This window comes from Podarcis bocagei (assembly GCF_964188305.1).
Source record: "Podarcis bocagei genome assembly, chromosome: 8".
Lineage (NCBI taxonomy): Eukaryota > Metazoa > Chordata > Lepidosauria > Squamata > Lacertidae > Podarcis > Podarcis bocagei.
Genome location: NC_138133.1, coordinates 30359405 through 30381937, shown reverse-complemented (window position 1 = coordinate 30381937; position 22533 = coordinate 30359405). Strand labels below are relative to the sequence as shown.

At 41.5% G+C, this 22533-nt stretch overlaps 1 protein-coding gene and 1 long non-coding RNA gene across 26 annotated transcripts in view; one reads left to right on the top strand and one right to left on the bottom strand.

Moving 5' to 3' along the window:
* The window catches only part of ATXN1 (ataxin 1), a 208495-nt gene that overhangs the window by 7652 nt on the left and 178310 nt on the right, over positions 1-22533 (bottom strand). The window contains exon 1 of one of the 24 annotated variants that reach the window (XM_081206294.1): positions 17603-17694. The exons of the other annotated variants lie outside the window; for them this stretch is intronic. The gene's annotated coding sequence lies outside the window, so the exon portion shown is untranslated. Of the gene's footprint in view, positions 1-17602; positions 17695-22533 lie in introns of those variants that run through there. 24 annotated transcript variants of the gene reach the window in all.
* LOC308593976 lies at positions 17231-18581 on the top strand. 2 transcript variants are annotated; one of them, XR_014011175.1, is made up of 2 exons: positions 17231-17566; positions 18476-18581. It is a non-coding gene; the product is annotated as an uncharacterized lncRNA (long non-coding RNA). The 2 variants fall into 2 exon arrangements; XR_014011176.1 differs by lacking the exon at positions 17231-17566 and adding an exon at positions 17880-17990.

Sequence of the window (22533 nt, the reverse complement as noted above, 5' to 3'; positions counted from 1 at the left end):
CATTATATACTCAACAAAGCATGTAGCCTAAATCTCTGGATTGCAGCATTATTCACATACTACATGAAGTGCATTAACGGATAAAACATGCACAGTACACGAACAACTATGGCTTTTAGTGTACGATATATACAAACAGATTTAGGGTAATTGGCATAATTTCATATTGAGGCACAGAGATGATGAAGGTAGTGAAAGGAGTAAGGATGTACTCTGTAAAAAGAAAAAAAAAGTACCTCTCCTCAAACAATAAGACAGGTTCATCTTTGTGAAATTACCACAGAAAGCAGAGAAAGATGATGCAAACACCTGAAAGATCACAGCATTGTGCTTGAGTTAGAATTGCAAGTTTGCCATTTCTCTTTCCCTACAAACCTCCCCATTCAAATTGATTCCAGGATTCTTTTGGGCGGGGAGTGTTGAATAACACAGTGTGCTTCTGAAGTGGCACTGAACAGTCAGTATTCTACCATTCCTTCTGTTTTCATTAGTAGGTTTTGACTACTGTACATGCACAGTTAGCCGTTGTTTTCAAGAAACGTCTCGCCCTGTCCCCCCATTCCACAGTTTTACCAATGTGCAGAGGAACACAGGGACACTGATTTAAGAACTGCAGAAAATGAATCCTGATGTGATCATACAATAGCACGAAGATTCCTTTTTATGCAGTGTATGATGCACATGAAACTGATTCAAAAAATATTAATTTTTCATTTAGTAGACTTATTTCCTGCTCCCTCCCCAAGAGTACATATTTTTTTAAATTCACAACTTTAAACTGGAAGACAGGCAGAACCAACCCATGTAGCAACAAAGTGAGAGAATTACTCTTATGAGCAGATAGCAAATATTATTATATAGCATAAAGTCAAGGGTAGGTCTTTATTTCTCAGTATTTCAAATACTGGCTGCTACAGGTGCTGAAATGTCTCCTCCTCTTTCCCCACCTCTTTGGCATATTCACAGGAGAAGGGCCCTTACAGGAGCTTACTTTTGGATCCCTACAATCTGCATCAAACTCCACCTGCATGGTTAAAATTACATAATATGACAAACTCCCACGTTCTGTTCCCTTATATCTTAGTAACAAATGAACTGTGCGCTACAGATGCTGTGTGGATTGTGCTCTGCATAGGAGCAGGGCACTTACAAGGGACCGGGAACTGCTCTGCCCAAGGAAGAAGATCCAACAAATTTCAAGGGGTAAAACCACGTGATGCATTAGGACTAAAACAGCAGCTGTAAAATTCAGATCTGAATGTTCGCAGTTACGCTGGCATCCTCCCTTACAGGATGATTCTGTTTTCCATACTGTGACAGATTTGAAGTGTGGGATGGCAGAGAAAGACTGCCTGCCTCTGTGTGTGTGTGTTGGTATGAGTATCTTTCTGTTCCTGTGTACTACAGGCAAGCTGTAGTACATGGGTCAGACGAGTATGTCATCAGAAAGGAGGCCCCTTTCTCTCAAGATCTCCTTCTCAGGGTTGCTTGTATATTGAGACCTGGCTTAGACTCAAGAAGCAGTGCTTGAATTACAGGAGGACAGAGGGGTCTTACTCTCTTAAGTTAAGCATTTTAGAAGAACACAAGGAGAGCACAATCTGGATAAAATTGAGGAGAGGACAACCCTTACTTCCCCCCTCATAATTTGAACACTGCCCAAAAGGACAGAGGGAAACACCCCAATAGTGATAAGTGGCAAAACTGGGGCGGGGGGGGGGGATATCTACCTGGGGTAATGTTCCAAAGTGCAAATGCATTATTTTGCTGCTGCTTCTTTTGAATAAGCATTTTAATCACTTTTTCAACTCAGAAGATTACTTCCCCTGTGTGCCCTTTAGATAACATAAGCTTCATTCATTCTTTAATTTCCGAACAAAATACATTCTGGTCCAATAACATAAATTCATATGATTTTTCTTTGGGTGGCAGTGTGTATGTGCAATGTCTGTACCTGGAAGTTTATCCTTGTGGTGATCCCTGCTTACTTAAAATTGAGGACCAAGATATTAAACCAGGTAATCATAGTTGACACTAGTACAGATAGTACACTAGTACAGAACTAGTACACTAGTACAGAACTAAAGCATAATCGCTCCCTGTACATACACATAGACACAGCACTCAAGCTTGGGTATGATTTATCGTTTCAGCTTAGCATTAAACTAGAAAAAGTGTTTCAGGAAGGATATTCCATGTTACTGTCCTAAGTAACCTAGCATCATACGAAGCCATCCATTCCAGTCTCAAGTCCCCAGAAAAAAATATACAGCTGATAGTTAAAGCATTCCAGATTACTGGATGTTAGACTAACCTCAACTTGCTCATTATGGGTTTTTGCATGACTCAACAACTCTATGCTTTATGTTCACGGGGTGGGATTCACCTAATCAGTGGAAGTCCCGCACAAAGATTTCTGCTTGCACAACAGGGCTTGGCCCCCTTCCCCATGCCCCCCCCCCTCCAAATTCATTCTGGGGAGGCTGGGAGAACTCTCAGAACAGGGGGGGGGGGAGGAGAGGAGAGGAGAGGAGAACTGGTCCATCTAGCAAAGGTTGCAATGCTTGCACAGATGGAACCATTGGAAGGGTGCAATGCTGAATTCCTCTCGTGATTTCTGAGAGAGGCGTAATGTTCCCTATTTCTAAGTGACCTTGTAGGCAAGTCAGGGCTCCTCAATCATCAAAGGTTTACTGAACTGTCACTCTTGGAATACAGCAGTACGAGGCATTGCTCAGCCCAACCTAACCACATCTGCTGTTGCCACAAGTCTTACAATCAGTCTGCAATAAGCCTTTTGCAGTAGATTATGATAATCTACCGGGAAGAAAAAAAGACAGTTAAGGGTAGATAAAGGTTATAAGAATGGAGTAGGGTAACACAATGAGGCTGAATAGTTAAAGAAACATGCTAAAAATAAACCTTGGGATCAAGTATTTCAGACCATTTCTTGCTTGCTTCAGCAAATTACTGCTCTAGAAAAGCTTGTTTTAGTAAGCATGGGAAATCTATTACTACTGCTTCCTGCATTAAAAAAGAAAAGAAACCAGCCAAGGTAGTAAAGAGTATTTTCACATTATTTTGTTAACCCTCTGTTGACATGTATGGTTAAACGGCCCCCAAGAGTACTGAAAATAAAATGAATAAAACTTTTGTTATCAGTCTCTTACAACTCTATGTTCCAGATATTCCTCAATCATGACAGGGACCAAACTAACCTGTTGTGTTGTTGTTTTTTTAAGAGGAAAGGGCCTCCTAAATTTACTGAAAATTTGATATTATTTTTGCAAAATTTGGGTTCAGTTCTACTCCTATTGAAGTTATAGAGAAAACTGAAAAAGCATAAGAATAAAGGTGCTGGGTCAAAGAGACCTTGCAAAGTGCTGTTTATTTTTTTTAGTTTTTCCTTGTGTAAAGATGTATACCCCAAACCTGTTATTCCATCATTTTGTGCCATGCTTACTAGTTTGACTTTTGGATTCACTGTGCCCCAAAACTGCATTTGCAAATGTTTGCAAGCAATCTGCGCCCTCATCTCAGGAGGTGACCAAGGTCAGTGGCTATCTTTAATCAAGGACTTTTAGATAACTGCATTGCTCTGTTCACAGAAAGGTATTTACAAAATGCATTGTTGAGTGTTTCCCACCCTTAGCTATAATTGCAACCAGACAGTTCCAGCAACTCAAAATCTAGGCCCAACAGCGGTTGAGAAGCTAACAACATATTTGCATGGTTCCAGACAGAACCTAACAACTAGTTACAGGATTAGCTAATGGAAAAAAATCCTGACTGCCGTTGCACATTGCAAAAAGTAAACTAGAAATTCCTCAATGCGTTCCTTTCCCACAAATCCAGAAATGTAAGCAGGAAGATTTAATACTTGTATAATATGTGCGAAAAGTAGGATTGACAATACCTCTTCTTTGTTCAGTGCACAGCAATCTCAGTCTAGAATTTGAAGTCTCAAAGCACTCTTTATATAATAAAACTAAAAATGGCATAGGCATCTGTGATCTGATGGTCTTCCAAATGCATGGTCAATGGCATCCCCCCCCCCCAAAGGATAGTGGGCAATGCCCATTTAAAAGCCTAAGTTTTTGCAACCAGAACAACCCACAACAGATAGAGCATCCCAAATAGACCTGGATCTGGAGTTGATCAAACTCTGGGTTGAATCTAGAAACATAGCTACCTTGCCTTGGGTGTGAATAGGGTTAGTCTCTGAACTGATAGGGCATGCCACACCAGGAAAAGAAGAAAGTATCTTGCAGAAAATTTCAGCAACATTGTGCTCTATGTAATAGTTTGTTTGACCTATGCAAGAGTTGTGAAGTGCGGCGATTTTGCATGGGCTGCCTAAATAGCAAGTGCTATGTGTGTAAAGTCATGTGAGATTTTTGTTGCTGTTACTTATTTAAGTGTTTTAAAAATGTTAAATGTATGCATGTCAGAGGTACAACATTTTATCTTATGTTTAAAGAACTGTGTGGTCATCCTACACCCTGTTCTTGGAGGTTTATGTACTTTACATTGTTGTTGTTTAGTCGTTTAGTCATGTCCGACTCTTCGTGACCCCATGAACCAGAGCACGCCAGGCACTCCTGTCTTCCACTGCCTCCCACAGTTTGGTCAAACTCATGCTGGTAGCTTCGAGAACACTGTCCAACCATCTCGTCCTCTGTCGTCCCCTTCTCCTTGTGCCCTCCATCTTTCCCAACATCAGGATCTTTTCCAGGGAGTCTTCTCTTCTCATGAGGTGGCCAAAGTACTGGAGCCTCAGCTTCAGGATCTGTCCTTCCAGTGAGCACTCAGGGCTGATTTCCTTAAGAATGGATAGGTTTGATCTTCTTGCAGTCCACGGGACTCTCAAGAGTCTCCTCCAGCACCATAATTCAAAAGCATCAATTCTTCGGCGATCAGCCTTCTTTATGGTACAGCTTTTACTTCCATACTTTACATAGTAGATTCCAATTAGTTGTGTACAACTTTATTGCATACTGGAAAAGTTTTCAATGAAGGTATGGCTTGTTTTTTACCTGCAAATTCTACCACACTTTTAATATATTCCTCTAGATGTTTCATTTTTATTGGTTCAAATATAGTAAATATGATTCTAAAATCAGATAGATATAGTCAAGTTTTCTATCAACACAGGGTTTACAAGACCAGTCCATTCACTCTTATATTTGATGTCTGGGTTTTTATTTTTATGTTGTGCTAAAAATAAAAATTGCTAAGCTACATTTGTACAATCACTGGTAGTAAACTTTAGACCATCACAGGCTTTCTATTCTTGGCACCATATTTTGGCACATAACACAAGATACCTCTCAGGCTCAGAGAGAGGCATCTTGTGTAATGTGCCAAATGAAGGCAACAGGATGGAATAGTTTTACAAGTACGTTTGCTTGAATATCCTGGGTGGCACATTGACATAAATAATCTAGAGCCTGATATTTTAGAGAAATGAAATACAGCATTCAAGTAAGGGGGGGAATTAAGAAGCATTGGTGATTCAAAGGCATGATTTATGATGTAATAGTCACGCAGTGTCTCAGAATATGAGTTATGAGATTTTAGTAAAGCTGCACCTACAGACCTTCTTACAATCTGATCCTATCTTCTTGAAAACCTGTGTGAAGACACAATGGCACATTAAATGCCCTTGTGTCAATGTAATGCAGTTTGTGCCATGTTACAGCCGTGCAATTCAAGTATCTTGCACTGGCTCAGTAATTGATTCATCTAGCCTATTACTGACTGTGATTGTCTCTCTCCGGTCTCTGAAGTAAGCCCAGCCTAGCCATCTGGCATCCTCAGACTACAGACGTCAAAAACCCAACATTGGACTTCAGTAGTGTAAAAATGTGCTCTAGTCCTGAACTTGTAATGATCTCAACAAAAACTGCCCAACATGCACCCATGTTTGTCAATGAGACCAAACTTTTAGAAAACAGAGAAAGTGGTATTGTGGGCCAACAAATCCCTACATTTTCCATATACTTCTGGAAAGCAAAAAGAAGAACAGGGGGAAGAGAGTTAAAATGGGAGCTGTCATCATTTGAGCCTGCAGTGGTCCCAAACAGAAGTCAGAATATAAGGAAAGACCAATTTATTTTCAACATGATTCTGAAGTATGGAATATTAAGATTTTATTTATTTTTAAATATGAGCTGAAGTGTGACAAGAATACATCACCTGCCCTTAGCTCTTGCAACAAGACATATGGGAAACAGGCAAAACTACCTAAGTAAATTTGGGAAATTCATTTTTTTAAAAATGTTTTATTAAGATTTGTCCTTTTAAATGCAGAAACAACTTTTTTGTTTTGTTTTAAGTACAATATTTACCTAAAACAAAATTAAATTAAATTATTCCACCACCAGGCAGTTAAATTTGTTCTACGGGGGGAAACAACAAAACAACCACTGATTTTATTTTATTTTTAAGACAGTAAGTTGTGCCTTTTTCTTCCTTGATACCATATCCATCTTGTAAAAACTGCTTTGGAAATCTAGCAAAGTTACAAAATGGAATACAAAAGTTACAAAGGTTACAAGCTGAAGGGAAAGACAAGTAACTTTCTACTTGCAGCAATTTTCAACTGAATAATCAAATAATTCCTGCAGCCTTCACTTATGGCTCAAAGCAGCAGAGTCTGGGTTTGAAAAAGCGTAAGGCAAGTCTCATCATTTGCCAGACCTCCTGGAGCTCTCAGCAGCCAAGTAATTCCTCCCACTACTGGCCAAGCTTCATTAAGTTAATCAGGTGTTCATTCATTCAGTCATTCATTGGAGAAGAAAAGATGTATTTTTAAAAATACTTGTACCAGCTAGCAGCCACTAAAATGCACCAGCAAGGAGTGTGCCACACCAAGTCGACGCTGAGAGATTAATTTGCAGAGGCCTTTGAGGCTGCCAAATAGGAATTCATTTCATATTTTCCCCCAGGGTTTTTATTCTGCACACATACTTCTTGCTACGTATAGCCTGCCAAAAGGTAACAATACAACAGGAAAATTGGGGTGCTGGTGGGTGGGAAATGAACGTTCTGAATGTCATGAGCAAGTTAAAACACACTGCCATTGTCCATCCTGTTGTTGCACACACACCCCAATCTCTTCAGTGCTGAGAAGCTCCAGGGGTTCCAATGCTCACCCAGGGGTCAGTTTCCTTGGAAGGCCAATGGTGACTGTGGTGCCTTTAAGCTATATGGTTTTATTAACACCTGCATACAATCTGAAGGCAGGAGGGAGGTGTTAACACACCAAAAGAATTTAATTATCCACTAGTCACAGCTTTGGATCCAGCACAGAGCTAGACATGTCTCTGAACCCACCTCTCACTGAGTCATCTCCCTGGCTTCCAGCTCTCTCTCAGACAGCAACTCTCCCCCCAACACCCCCCCCCGCCTTGCCCTTATGGTTGTTTCTCACTTAGATGTAACTACAGTGGTACCTCAGGTTACATACGCTTCAGGTTAAAGACTCCGCTAACCCAGAAATAGTACCTGGGGTTAAGAACTTTGCTTCAGGATGAGAACAGAAACCGCGCGGCGGCAACGTGGCAGCAGCGGGAGGCCCCATTAGCTAAAGTGGTGCTTCAGGTCAAGAACAGTTTCAGGTTAAGAACAGACCTCCGGAACGAATGAAGTACGTAACCAGAGGTACCGCCTCGGTAAATGGCCTCGGTCCTGTATACCTGAAGGAGCGTCTCCACCCCCATTGTTCAGCCTGGACACTGAGATCCAGCGCCGAGGGCCTTCTGGCGGTTCCCTCATTGCGAGAAGTGAGGCTACAGGGAACCAGGCAGAGGGCCTTCTCGGTAGTGGCGCCTTCCCTGTGGAACACCCTCCCACCAGATGTCAAAGAGAACAACAACTACCAGGCTTTCAGAAGACATCTGAAGGCAGCCCTGTTTCGGGAAGCTTTTAATGTTTGATGTATTATAGTATTTTAATATTCTTTTGGAAGCCGCCCAGAGTGGCTGGGGAAGCCCAGCCAGATGGGCAGGGTATAAATAAATTATTATTATTATTATTATTATTATTATTATTATTATTATTATTATTATTATTATTATTATTATTATACTGTACTGCAACTCAGCTCATTCATTTCAAGTTCTCAGATGAGCACTAAAGTGGCCAGCTGGTCATCATCTTCGAAGAATCTTGCCTGGCCAGTTCCCCAACCTCCCCCAAACTCAAAACATTACTATTAGTGGTAGAAAATCAAAAAACAAAACGAAGTGTGTCTTTTTATTTTTTAACACATTATTTATTGCAGTAACCTTCAACCTTTTCAGACAGGGGACCCACCAAACATGTACTTGGGGCCCGATTTCTTCATTTTTTAAACCATATATGGGATAGTGACAGTGCTGCTGTTGGAACCCACCTTAGATCACTGGCACGGTAGTGCGTCTGAGCTCACCAGCTGAAGACCCATGTTTCATTGAGACATACAAAATCAAGGCTTAAACCTTGAGCAATTTAAAACAGTCAGCTCTGATCTCCCAAGGTGGAGGGTTTCCATTGGCTTCAGTGATTTAAAGAGGCAACCAAGCATGTGCACGCACACAAAAACACACAGTCCAAGTACACATATGAAGCATGTGGTTCATGGATTGGTGGTGAGCTGTGAGACCACAATTAAAAACAGAGACTAATGTTGAAGGTCACTTCTAGAGCAAACAGAGAAGCATGCTGAATTAAAGCTCAGGTGCTTCTGCATGCCAATGCAGCGATACTCAATATGCAGGGGGAAAGGGACAGGGAAGCATTATTAAGCAGCAAGTAAGTGTTGCTAGGTTTCCTCACACTCCATGTCACCGAGGCATTTGTCAGTCAAGAGACATTACTGCTTCACAGTGGTAAAAGGCTGGAGAAAGCCCAATCTCAGTAAGTGCTCATATATTCTTGAGTTGTCTTCATACACCCATTAAAGCTTAAAGCTATTAATTGCCTTACTAAAAATGTACCATTAAACATCTCACTTTACAACGGGGATAATCCTTTGCCTGGATCAATGCAACAGAATGTCTCTCCCCACCCCTGTTCTTCTCCTCTCAGAAGTTCAGTTTAGAAAAATGAGGTTAATAAACATTTGAAGTCACTGTAGTAAAATCGTACACAATTAAAATCCCCTGTTGTATCTTATAAAGCCTGTGTGTGTGTGTGTGTGTGTGTGTGTGTGTGTTGCATGCAGTTTACACACATGCATTATGGGTGTCAACTGACTAAATTCTCTAACCGAAAGCATGGTCACCTCAGTAGATTTTAAATATCTAAATGACTCCCAAAGGGTACAACTTTGAAATTTGTACTAGATAGGTATTTCAAAAAATGAGGGTGCGATATCTCTCTACTGAAAGGCTGGCAACCGCACTGCATGAACACATTGATGGCTTTCAAGAGGGACTATGCATATTTTTAGGAGATCACATCATCTCCTGCCAGAGTTAATTTGATAAAATACTGAGCTCTTTCAACATGCCATGGAAGATGGAAGACTGATGTATTAGCAAAGAGCTGGTCCCAAGCTATAATGAGCGCTTTACATTAGTATAAAAGCAAGATGATCTAACTGTTTCCTGGGAAACAGGCCTTCTTGATATATAGTGGTAAACCTTCTGGGAATAGAACTGCAGGTTTTCTTCTAGCAAAAGCTTCCAACATTACTTATTCAGCACCACTTCATGCAATACCATTATTCCAGTTGCAATTGTATAGGTAATAAAAGGAGGGAAAAATCACCGAGTGTGCTCATGACTTCTTGCCGCTTGTCAAAAAAGAAAAAAGGAAAAAAAGAAAAGCACACATACTAATTGCATTTATCTTTCTGGCTGCACAGTCTTGCCAAATCTATAAAAATCCAAACCAAAACGCTTTGACGGCAGGGTGGGGGGTAGTACCCAAGGAATCGATGGACAGGAACAGACTTTGAAAACTATCTGATTTATTAGCTTTCCTCATGCTTTAAAATTTGAAAGAAAAATGTAAACTTGGGATGAGTCCTGATAGCTGCGGGACACAAGCACCCAAAGCAGGATGTGCAATGGTTACAGTTAACACACAGGTGGATATTCAAAGCATACCCAAGAGAATCCTACAGTGGTAGCTCGGGTTACAAACAGCTAACAAACTTTTTGGATTACGAACACTTCAAAGCCAGAAATTAGTGTTCTGGGTTGCATATTTTTTTGGGTTTACGAACCTACTCCATTCAGGGGTGCACTTCCGTTTTGAGTACCACACTTCCGTTGTCCAGCAGCGGAGAAGGGGGTTGTCACAGCGTTTCCCGGAGCCGCGAGGGAGCGAAGCTGCGTGCCTGCCTGCCATCTGGTTGGCAGGCGCGCAACTCCCCCCCCCCATGCCACTGCAGGAGGCACGAGCGCTCTAGGGAGCATTTCCCGCAGCAGCATGGGGAGGGATCTGTGTGGATCCCAGTTCAGCTACTGATTGATTGATTGATTGATTGATTGATTGATTGATTGTGTGACTGCGGAGAAGGATAAAAGCCCCCCACATCCAAACAATGACAATCATCAGTGCAGGTAAGCAATTTTTTAAATTTCTATTTTGATCATCTACAATACTGTTTTATCTATTTTATAGTACAGTACATTGATTATTGCTTTCATTTTATGAATCAATGGTCTTGTTAGATATTAAAATTCATGTTAAATTGCTGATTTAGGGGTTGTTTTTAAAAGTCTGGAACGGATTAATCCATTTTGAATTAATTTCTATAGGAAAGTGTGCCTTGGTTTAAGAATGCTTTGGTTTAAGAATGGATTTCCGGAACGGATTAAGTTCATAAACCAAGGTAGCACTGTACTTTTTCCTACTTTCTGAACATCTCTCATACACGTGCTATGCCCCAAAGCTCATCTCTTCCCATAGATCTAAGCAACCCTTCAGTATCTTTGCACATTGAAGCTGCCCTTAGTCTACTGGATCTCTAGAAGAAAGGAGTTAGTTCCTTCTCACATGTGGTTGCAGCCGGAAACGGTTTTGCTTACCAACTTGCCATGCTCTGTGCTCCAGGGCAAAAGAGGCCTATGGCTCCACACCAACCTGATGGCTAAAAACAAGGTTTGGGGGATGGGCAAAGGTAACCCTTGCTCTGATAACTGTTGCTGTTCCCCTCCGGCTTGGCTGCAAAGAAAAGGATGTTTTGTATGGAAACTTTCCAGGCTTGTATCTGCTCAGATATGACCAACGTGCTGCACTAAAAGCCTAAGAGACACAGACAGAGCTCTTTGCAAAGTCTAGAGAACTAAATTCATCAGCTGCAAAGAGCCAAATCTTACCCAGTTCAGTTAACACGGCACATGATGATCGCACATAATTCAGAGTCAGAGTTCAATTGACTCTAACAAGTAACTCGAGGAAAGGAAAGTATATGTTAATGTGCCATTGCTAGTGTATAGTTTATCATAATCTCAGTGATGTCTCCTCATGACCACTCAGTATAAAAGCTTTCACATTTTCTAGACCAAGCTGAAATAATATTTCAACTTAATTCAAAGGGAAGACTTCTCCCTTTCCACTGCTTACTGATGCTTGTGAAGATGAGTCCACTAAGCATCTCCTTACCCATTGTAAATTATTCCAAATTACAATCTAGAAAATAAAAGAGAAAGAAAAACTTTTTTCAAAACTAGGGACTTATTTCAGCATAAAAATGCACAGGAGTGCACTGTAATCACTTAAAACGCCACAAAAAGGGGGGACACAAATAAATAAAAATACATGGAGGCTGCTGTTTTGAAGCACAAGCTATCTACACACACTCTCACTCCTGATTTGTACTACCTAAACCAAACGTAAAAAAGTGTGTTGTTTCATCTGGGACACACACTGTATAACACCAACACACACAAAGGCATTACAAACAATTACCAGCAGTTTTGCTATCCTTATATGACCTTGGCAAGTGGGTTACTCTTGTGGGGAACACACACTTCTCTTTCTCTATTAATAAAGCGTAAGTGTGAACAGCATGTGTGTATTATGTGTGTGAGAGCGTTCACTTGCAAGGAGCATAAATTATAGAGTTACTAGATTTTTAGCAATCACCCCTTGCAGCTGTGATAAAATACAGGAAAAACAAGGAACTTTGTCAAAGAATAAAAATGTTATATACAAAGGGTGTTAAAAACCCTGGCACAGGATAGCAATGGCCCTTAATGAGATATGAACAATGTACAAAAAAGGCCCGAGAATGCAGATATTCTCACTGGTCCTGTTAGCTAGGGATGATGGGAGTTGTAGTCCCAAAAACATCTGGAGGGCTGAGTTTGGCTATGCCTGAAGTAGAAGGAGGATGGAGAATCTTTCTTCTACCATGGGTTGTTGAACTACAGAAAAATCAAGCAGGTTCCTCAGATCTCTCCCATCTAAGTAAGGCTTTGAATTCTTGGATAAAGTTAGCTATCAGGCACCCCTCCTTGAGGGAAGGGGTCTTCTGGCGCTGACTGGCCTTGCGCATGAGGGGATATGTATCAGGCATCTCCAAAGAGAGCACTTGGAAGATGTAAATTGAGCTAGCTATCAGCTGTCCATGCTGGGCAGCCTCTTGTAGGAGGTGGGACCCTGCAGACCAGGCAGCTGCCAGGTGGCTCAATCTGCGCCTTCAAAGTTCTTCTCAGGTGGGATGAATGAAATTCAGCAACTGGATGGAGCAGACTGAGTCTGTGATGTTTCCGCACCTATAAAGAAGGGTGGGATATAAACTTAAGAAATATCTGCCATCACTAATGTGGTTTATTGGTTGCATTACTGTGCGCCTTCACATTTCTCTGTGGAAATTAAACATCAGAAGCTGTTTGTTGTTCAGACCAAATTGTGAGAGGGGAAGGTAATCTGCTAGCAATCCCCCCCCCTTATTGTTCTTGAGAATGCTATAAAAGTATTGTTTTCAATCTGAAATTTCTATACTGCGATATGTGCAGCTAAACAAAGAAGACCTCGGGGAGACGATGCACCCTTCTTTTGCATAGCCACAATCCATTCAGAGAAAAACTGATTCATCTAACTTTGTGGGTGGTTAATATATCCAGGACCCTTTCCCCCCCAACCGGAGGGGAGTTCTTGCACCTCTTAGATGGGCACCATTGCCATTATCAAAGAACAAGGGTGAGTTCACGATGGGTTCCAGAATCTCTTTTTCTAGAAGAATAGCACTGAATATATCTAATAAAGTTTTACATGGATCACAACTTTTTAAAGCTCTCATTTAACATTCAGTGCTGGCTTCTATACAAGCTGCTATATTTTAATCATTAATCTAAAATGTTTCCATCGGGACTTACTTTCCACCACAAGGTAATTTAAAAAGATCACCTCTCTTTTGCAAGTATGTGGATGGTGGTCTTGGGAGTGGGCCAGCACCATGTGTTCAGCAAAAACTAAGCTGTACAGTGGTACCTCGGGTTACAGACGCTTCAGGCTACAGACTCCGCTAACCCAGAAATAGTACCTTGGGTTAAGAATTTTGCTTCAGGATGAGAAGAGAAATCATGCGGCGGCAGCAGTGGGAGGCCCCATTACCTAAAGTGGTGCTTCAGGTTAAGAATGGATCTCCAGAATGAATTAAGTTCTTAACCCAAAGTACCACTGTACAGGTATTTGCGGGGCAGAAAAGAGAAGAGAAGGGATACAAGTTAGACCAGTTAACTGTAGACCAATCTCCAACTTGATCTCACCCCAAGAAACTGTGAAGAGCAGGAATTAACTATAAAGTGAAAAGCAGCGGTAGCGGGGAAGTCAAAGTGTTTCTTAAGAACTGGTAGGCATGCTGTACTGTACTGTCTCTGTCATTTATGATCCACATACTACAGTAAGATTTTGCATTATTATTATTAGGTTCTAAAGGATACGCCTTGCCATCACTTAAATTAATCACTTTATGAGCATTTTGAAAGAGCTTTTGGAATAAGGGGGAGAAATAGGAGATTATGAAGATGCAAAGATTCCAGAATACAAAACAAAGGCTGCAGACCAAGCCCCTGGCTGCAAGTGACAGTGTCTGATGGACAAGTTCTGCCGTCGCTGTATCTACAGACCTGCCCCTGCTAGCCAGGTTGTGAAGTGTGGGAGAGGTATGAAAAATATGTTCCTTCATTGCATCAGCTCCCAGGTCAGTGCAGTCAAGAGGCCCAGATTGGGTCCACTGCCATCATGCAACAGCAGTGGGGCTGGCTAAAGAGGCTGAGGACCCTGTCCTAGTCCACCCCTTCCCCCAAATGCCCCATTTCAGAGGCTTCTGCTAGCCAACATGAGTGGGGATACCTTGGACAGTAGCGTCTACCTTCCTGCACGTTGGGAAGCTTCTTGGTATTGGGAGTTGGCAGGCATGGACACAGGAATTCCCCCCTCCCAACGCCATCCAACATGGTAGGTCACACTTTGGACTAATCTGTAAGTGTTGTCTGAGGTTTAACTTGGAACAAGCCAATTTAGTCCTGGGGCTGATACAAACTTTGACCCCAATGTCCGTGCACATTAACAACCTAAGTGGGTGCTTATTCGCTCCCCTCTTCATTATCATTGTTATGTATTGAAGTTCTCACCCTCGCCACCAGGGGGTATTGTGTATATAGTTTTCACTCAGGTCCACGTCAGTTAATTTAGGCGGGAAACCCTGGGCTGTTGTTGTTACAATGGTGACAGCCGGCTGCCTATAGAAGCATGCCGGCTGAGCTGTTTGCGGTTCAGTTCAGTTCCAGCTTACTTATTAAGAACTACTTGGAGAAATCTCTGTGTCGTCTGGCTATGTCCACCCACTACCTAATAGTCATCATTCACATGGCAAGTCATCATCTTCTCCCTCCTCCAGGCTTCTGAAAGAGTCAAGCATGGAATGGGGGGGGGGGTCTATAGAGTCTGTGGCCTGCAAATCCTTCTGCTTCCAAGGTCTTAAATTGGCATTAAAGGACGACATGCCAAGTCCTGTGCCAATGAGATGAATTGGGGAAACTGATGAGAACAACTTTCATAGTGGGTACAGGTATAAAGCTGTGTAACAAAGCCTAGTTTAAAAAGGCGGTAATAGGCTTTTGCATGCCCCAAATCTGTCACATAAGGCCTCATGTCAGAAACTGGAGTGATGCTGTAGGTCCACTCGGTGCCAGTTTTACTCCACTTTCTAGGAGGAAAGTTGCTAGTGGTGGGAAAGACCTCCAGAACAGACTCCTCCATTATGGCCTGGGGCTTCTGATATAACCTTTGGGGTGCAGGAAAGAACCAAGCTAAGCTGCAAACAAAAATGATATGAGAAGGGCCCCTGAGGCCCTGATTTCACTGTGCTCTCTTAATTGTTTATTTACTTCTGCTTTTATTTACTACTTTTATTTACAAGAGGTGGCAAACACAACAAACGCACAGCCGATACTAAGGAGAACTAAGGCATGTAGAGAAGGGGAAAGTGGTAGCCAACTTCTTGTCTTTCTGTGCAACATCATCTTTTAAAGACCTCTGTTATATCACATGACGAAAACAAAATACAGATAACAAATAATAATAATAATAATAATAATAATAATAATAATAATAATAATAATAATTTTTATTTATACCCCGCCCTCCCCAGCCAAGGCCGGGCTCAGGGCGGCTAACAAGCAATCATAAAAACAAGTTGAATGTATACAACTTAAAAACAAGATTAAAATACAACATTGAAACATTACAACATTAAAATGCAGCCTCATCACAGGAGGAGAAAGGAAAAAAGGAAAAAGAAAGAGAGGGAGGGAATCAAATTGACTCCAAGCCAAAGGCCAGGCAGAACAACTCTGTCTTACAGGCCCTGCGGAAAGAAATCAGATCCTGCAAGGCCCTGGTCTCATGAGGCAGAGTGTTCCACCAGGCCAGAGCCAGAGTTGAAAAGGCCCTGGCTCTGGTTGAAGCCAATCTAACTTCCTTAGGGCCTGGGACCACTAGGGTGTTGCTATTTATGGACCTTGAGGCTCTCCGTGGGGAATACCGGGAGAGGCGGTCCCGTAGGTACGCGGGTCCTAGGGCAGTACTAACACAATGTTGGTTGTTATCAAACTTCAAGCTCCCCCAAGCTATCAATTAGTAGCTATCAGCTTCTTAGCACCACAGCTCCTCTCAGGTTCAGAAATAGCACCCTTCGTTTCCCAATGTACTTTATTAACAAAGTCAACCTATAGCAAACAATTTATAATTCTCTGCAAATCCCTTGATAACACATTTCACATTCTCATTCACAGCTTTTAAATGATCAGTTATGTAAGAACTTTGATGCTGTTGAAGATGTTAAGTGCACCTGTAGCACATAATCATCATATCATATCATATCATATCATATCATATCATATCATATCACAGCTAACAGGCCAGGAATCAGAGAGAAAGATTTGTGAAATCTTATGATGAAGGGTGGTATATAAGTCTAATAAATAAATACAAAATAAATGAATCAAAACTCAAGGAAAACATCTTCCTGGTGCAAATCACAGGCAGAAACACGGTGGCCATATCTGGATGACCACCCAAGGCTTCATCAACCATGGACAAATACTCCTCCCTCACCACTCTCCCCTCCCCATCGCACAGATCCTGGCTCACATTTAACCAGAGTTCCCAATTATGTCAAAATAGGGTTTCTCTAGCTTAGTGTTGGTTAACAAACCTGGAAAATGAGTCAGGATAGTTTTTTGGGTTTGTTCACTAACATTAAGCCAGACTTCCCTGGGTCAGATGTAACAGGAAACTCTCGACTTAATGTGAGCCAAGATCTCCATGTATGTGCAGAATGTGAGGGGAGGAGCACATGGCTATGCTACTCATCCGTAGCAGTTTTAAAAGCTGCGGAGAACTGACTGAACACAGCCACCAGACACTAGGCCTCAGAATGTTTTCTTGCTGTATTATAAAACCTGTCTTTGAATAATATATTCCTCCCCCTACCCAAAACAAGCAGTCAAAAGAAAATCTTGCTCTTAATAACCAAGACAGATTATTTTTGAGTTTGTTTGCTGTGAAACATTTCCCTTCAAACCCACTGGGCTGGCGAGCTACACAGAATCCATAATTTCTAGGATATTTTTTTCCTAGGAGGATTAGTTAAACCATGGTTTTAAGAGGCAAATGAAGTTTTTGAAGCATTTGCCCTGGACACAGGATCCAAAACTTGGAGAAGCAGCCCATCCTTCATGTCCCTTTCGAAGTGGGAGAAAATATAATGTTTAGGGTGAGGATTTGGGCTGGGGCAGCTGTTGGTGGGCTGGAGTTCTTATCAGGGCTGTCTTAAGCATATGCGGCGCCAGGGTGCGAAGTTCCGCCTGGCACTCGCCCCCCTGGTTGCCCAGTCCCAGGCGTGCAGGAGGGCAGAGCCAGCCAGCCGTCTCAGTGTCTCGCTGGCTCGGCTGCCCCCGAACTTGCGGTGCAGAGCTGCCCACAGCAGAAGAGCCCGCCGCGGTGCTCTGACCGACAGATGGGCTCTTCCCTGGACTCAACTCTCGGGCCTCGGACTCTCGGCCTGGCACCCCTGAGAGCCCAGCACCCGGGTGCCCCGCACCCCTAGCACCTATGGGTAAGACGGCCCTGGTTCTTATGATACTAGATTTACCTGTGTTTTATTTTATAAATGTGATCTCGTGATGCTTTGTGCTTTTATTTATATACTATTATAAGTTTTCGGAAAAGTAGGCTATCTGTATAAAGCTGTCAGTCAAGTCCAACATCCCAAGAGAGGACTAACTGCCTCTATGTGGCAGGCAGTTTTGTCGGTTGGTTAGTTGGTTACTGCAAGGAGTGTTAACTGGTAACTGCTCGGATGCAGTCTTCTCATGACTCACTACTATCTAGTTTATAGTTTATCTGTTATGTAACCTAAGCCTGCCTTCAGGAACAACTCTGTAAACCTGAATGAATCTGATAGTAAAGTAGTTTATGTTAATATGATTCAGATTCATGTGTGTTGTCTTTAAGAGGGACAGAAAGGGATTATCAACCAGGTATCAACCAGCGCTGGCTCCCGGCCTCTAGAGTGAGATGAGCGCACAACCCTAGAGTCTGTCAAGACTGGCCTGTACGGGCAGGGGTACCTTTACCTTTACCTATAATTATTGATAGGACTCAAACGAGCTAGCAACCCGTTTGTCGTTGCGTTAACTAAAACAGGGGATCGTTTAAACTCTACTAAATTATATAAACGTTTCCGCATTATCTAGAATAAAAAGGGCCCTTCTAGTTTAAAGAATGACACTAACGGTAGACATTGTGCAATTTCTACTATACCAACAGAATGCTGAAAACTACATTTTTTAATTTTAAAAAATAAGGGAAGTTTCTAGTAATGACAATTTGGTATGAATAGATAATTTGGTATGAATAGACAATAGATTCCAATACCTTTAGGCAAATCAGTATATAATGGATGATGTGGTGTAGCCCCTCTCCTACTGTTTATTTTCTAATGAGTATTTTTATTCATTTTTAGGTCAACAGGAGTATATAACCAACCAAGAACATCACACTGTATTGGTCTTTACAACCTCTTCAATGTTCGCATTGGCTCAGTTCAATAAATCATTCCACAGGCTCAACTCCTCTCCTATTGTTAAGGGTGGCTGATCCTGCTTTAGGCGGTCCGCCTGCTATTAGGGCTATGCATTAGATTGGAATTTAGAAAGCTGAGAGAGATGATACCCAGGTTCTTGGCACTTATGATACTGGGTGGCCAAAGCTCCTCACTTTCAGTCAATGACAAAAGGAGAACAAACTTTCTTTTCCTGATGAAGGCAGTAAATGGATAAGAGAGGACAGCACCAGCTTACCTGGGCATCATTCTCTTCATCAATCCCAAATATAAACAGATTATTTCTTTCTTTGGAGGGGAAATGAGGGATGGGGAAAGGGATGTTTTCTCTGACACCACACAAGGTCTTCAGGTCCACACGACCTTAGGTAGTAGCTGGCACTGCCATCTCTTCAAGTTGCCAATTTGCACACACAAATTTATGGCAACAGTAGAGATGAAGCACCTGAAATAAATTACCCTATTTGGGCGAGCAGGGAAGGAGAAGAAAAATGGTGAACTGTATACAGTATGCATAGTATAAAGTTTATCTTGCCCAGATTGTTGGATCTCAGATATGGCAATTTTAAACTGTCACCTAAAACATAAGGATTCTTATTGCTTCCTCCTTGCTTTGGAATAAAACACCAAAGTGCAAGAAAGTGAGGGCTTCACAGTTCTGGCTCCAACCAGCAAATCTAGATTTCTGCATATCAAAGCCACTTCTAGCTCACTGAACAAAGGCAGTCTGTAATGTTCCCTTTAGTGGCTATGAAGCAGAAGGTAGGAACAAGGGAGAAAGATGGTTCAATTAGGCTTCAGAACTTTAGACAAAGGTTACTCAAATAAGCAATGTACTGAAACTATGAGTAGCATTTCTGCTCTGTAATTTGTAATAACATGACACCTCAGCTTGCGCAAAAGCACCACAGTGTATACTAATAGCACCCTTATTATTAGATTTTCTGCATGGTTACATAAGCCCATAAAAAGAAGAAAAAAATGTAAATGATTCAAGAAGATAGTGTTGCAGTTTTCATGAAGTCTTTAATAATCTGAGGCCTGAGAAAGATCCCTGCTGGCAAGAAACTATCAATTTTAATGCTTCATTAAAACTGTTCTTTTGAGTATTTTAAAAAGAAAATGCTGATAGGCAAATGAAGCAAACACATTTTTTAAAATAAGGGTTTTGTGCTAATTTCTGCCATTAGATCTTTCATGCTTATCCTGAAAAACTGTATGCATAATTCTTTGTCTTCCCAATAGGTCTACTTTGCCCTATAGGATAGCAAGTTTTGTGTGTGTGTGTACACACATAATATATATATGGGCCAAGTAAGGGCAAAAGAAAGGAGGATTATGCAGAGATTCTGATGATCAGAAAAAGCTAATTCCTTGCTGCATTGCAAATTCTAATCATTGTGATTCTTTCCTACAAACTGCTACGAAAGTCTAGTTAATATTCTTTAGACAAGAGTTATCTTCTAAAAAGTGCAGCAAAGAATACTCATAATCCTGAAACATTGATAAGCCCCACAGAATTATAGAATTGTAGAGTTGGAAGGGACCCTGAGACCCCTTTACTTGTAAAATGGTAGTGTCAATTTATTTACTTTTGAAAACAAGCATTAATATCAAGTTAATTTTGTCTAGACTAAAATGTCACCCTTGGAATTACATTTTATCTGCCACCTCTGCTGGGGAGGTGGCAGCTGTTAATACTGGCTGCTGTGCAGTAGTATGTGTTAATTTAAATACATGCAGATTTACCATAGTACCATGGCATGAAAAGTGCCTTTGCTTCAACCACAGAGTGCACAGGGTATCCTCTATAGGAGACAAAAATATGTTTGTGATGGCATGTCACCTTGGCCAATGACTGGTCCCTGACAGATATGTATGTCTTCAACGTCAGTTTACAGAGCTCACAAAGTACCATATTTTTTGCTCTATAAGACGCACCAGACCACAAGACGCACCTAGTTTTTGGAGGAGGAAAACAAGGGGGGGGGGATTTTGAATCTCAGAAGCCAGAACAGCAAGAGGGATCGCTGCGCAGTGAAAGCAGCAATCCCGCTTGCTGTTCTGGCTTCTGGGATAGCTGTACAGCCTGCATTCGCTCCATAAGACGCACACACAATTCCCCTTACTTTTTAGGACTGAAAAAGTGAGTCTTATAGAGCAAAAAATATGGTATGCCTGTCTTCCCCTTACATTACATTTTGAGAGTGTGCACATTAAATGTAACATGTAAAGTAACCTCTGATCTGATTATCTGGTGCAAATCGACGTGCATCTAGGTGGAAGCTTACAGTAGATTGACACAGAAGGAAAGGCGAATTGAGGTATGTGATTGAACTTCCTAGGGATAAGGCCTCCATGAGGAATCATCCCTGCCTTGCCCTGCCATTCCAATAGAATGTAGTTCCTTGCTCCTACGGTATTTACCATCTCATTTGCACTCAATTATCACTCTCCACTTTCTGATATATGCAGGACGTCTCTGCATATTTGTGCGCATGCCACTATGTTGAATGACCACAGTTGAGGCAGCAATTGTTGAGTCCCAACAGCAGGAGAAGGCTATTGTCCTCGCGTCCTGCTTGTGGGCCTCCCATAGACACTTGGTTTATCATTGTGACAAACAGGTTGATGGACTAGATAGGCTTTTGGCTGGAACCGGCAGGATTCTTAATGCTCGTATGCATTATTTTGTGATTGATTCAATACAAAATGGAAAAAAAGTTGTTAGAAAGGTAAAGGTAAATGCTGAGAAAAGTTATCAGTTGATAACGTGTAGACAAGTAAGAACAAGGGTCACTTTGCAAAAAAAGAAAAAGAAGAAGTGGTTAAATATTTCAAGATGCTAAACTTGAAAGATTCATAGATCTGTTTTGTAACAAATGCCAGTTCATTCCACCCTGAATGAAATCTGATACCCAATGTAAACACAGATGAGTATCTTGCACACCCAATTAATCTTCCCTGCAAGTTCCCACAAAGATGCATCTGACTGGTTTCATTATTACCACAACTCTTCAATGGCACTTAATAATACTGCATTAGACTGGATTCAATTGTAATTTCTTGTGCCCTACCCACTCACAAAAAACAGTCTCTTCTGTCACTGCTCAGGGCTGCTCCACACACAACTAACTTTCTTACGTGTATATAATTTCCACGTGGGAACATGCATTAACTTGCATGCACTGCCACATGAAGAATGCACACATCTATTGTCCCATGTGCATACAGAAAAAGAAGCTGTAGTTGGCAATATGTTCCCACAGTAAAATAAGGAGATATAAATTTGTGACATTGTCACTATAGGCATGCATAATTTACATATGATTTGGTTTCAAGCAGGTACTTGAGAATATACTAAACTTTATGCTGAGGACAGTTTGGAAACTGCAGCTAGACAAGAACTGCAGCTAGACTGGGTGAAAAGTTCTTACCTTGCCTGCACTGAAACAACTACAATTCTTCCCAGTGAGCATGACAGGCCAATTTGAAGTGCTGGTCTTAACTTTTCAAGCCCTACATGACTTAAGACCTAGATATTTGATGGATCAATTTCTCATATCCATCCACCACTGAGATCATTATCTGAGACCTTTCTCCAGATGTCCTCAGCATCTAAAGTGACCCTTTTCTGTGGTGGTTGCTCACCTTTCAAATGACCTCGTGAGCAGGCCAGCCTAAAAACATCACTGCTATAACATTTCCATTTCCCCAGGCTTTTAAGAACTGCTAATGGAAGCATTCTTTAACTTGAACAGTTTGATTTTACTGTCTATTAAATTGGTCACTGCAGTTCTAGTTTTGTTTCAATTTGCTGTATTAGTGCGTAATAATAATAATGTTGTTATTATTTTTAAATGGTAGTTTTGTTCCTTACCACTCGTTAGCTGCCCTGGGAACATAAATCTATGTTGAAGGCTTGAGATATAAATTATGTACACAAACCAACAGCGGGT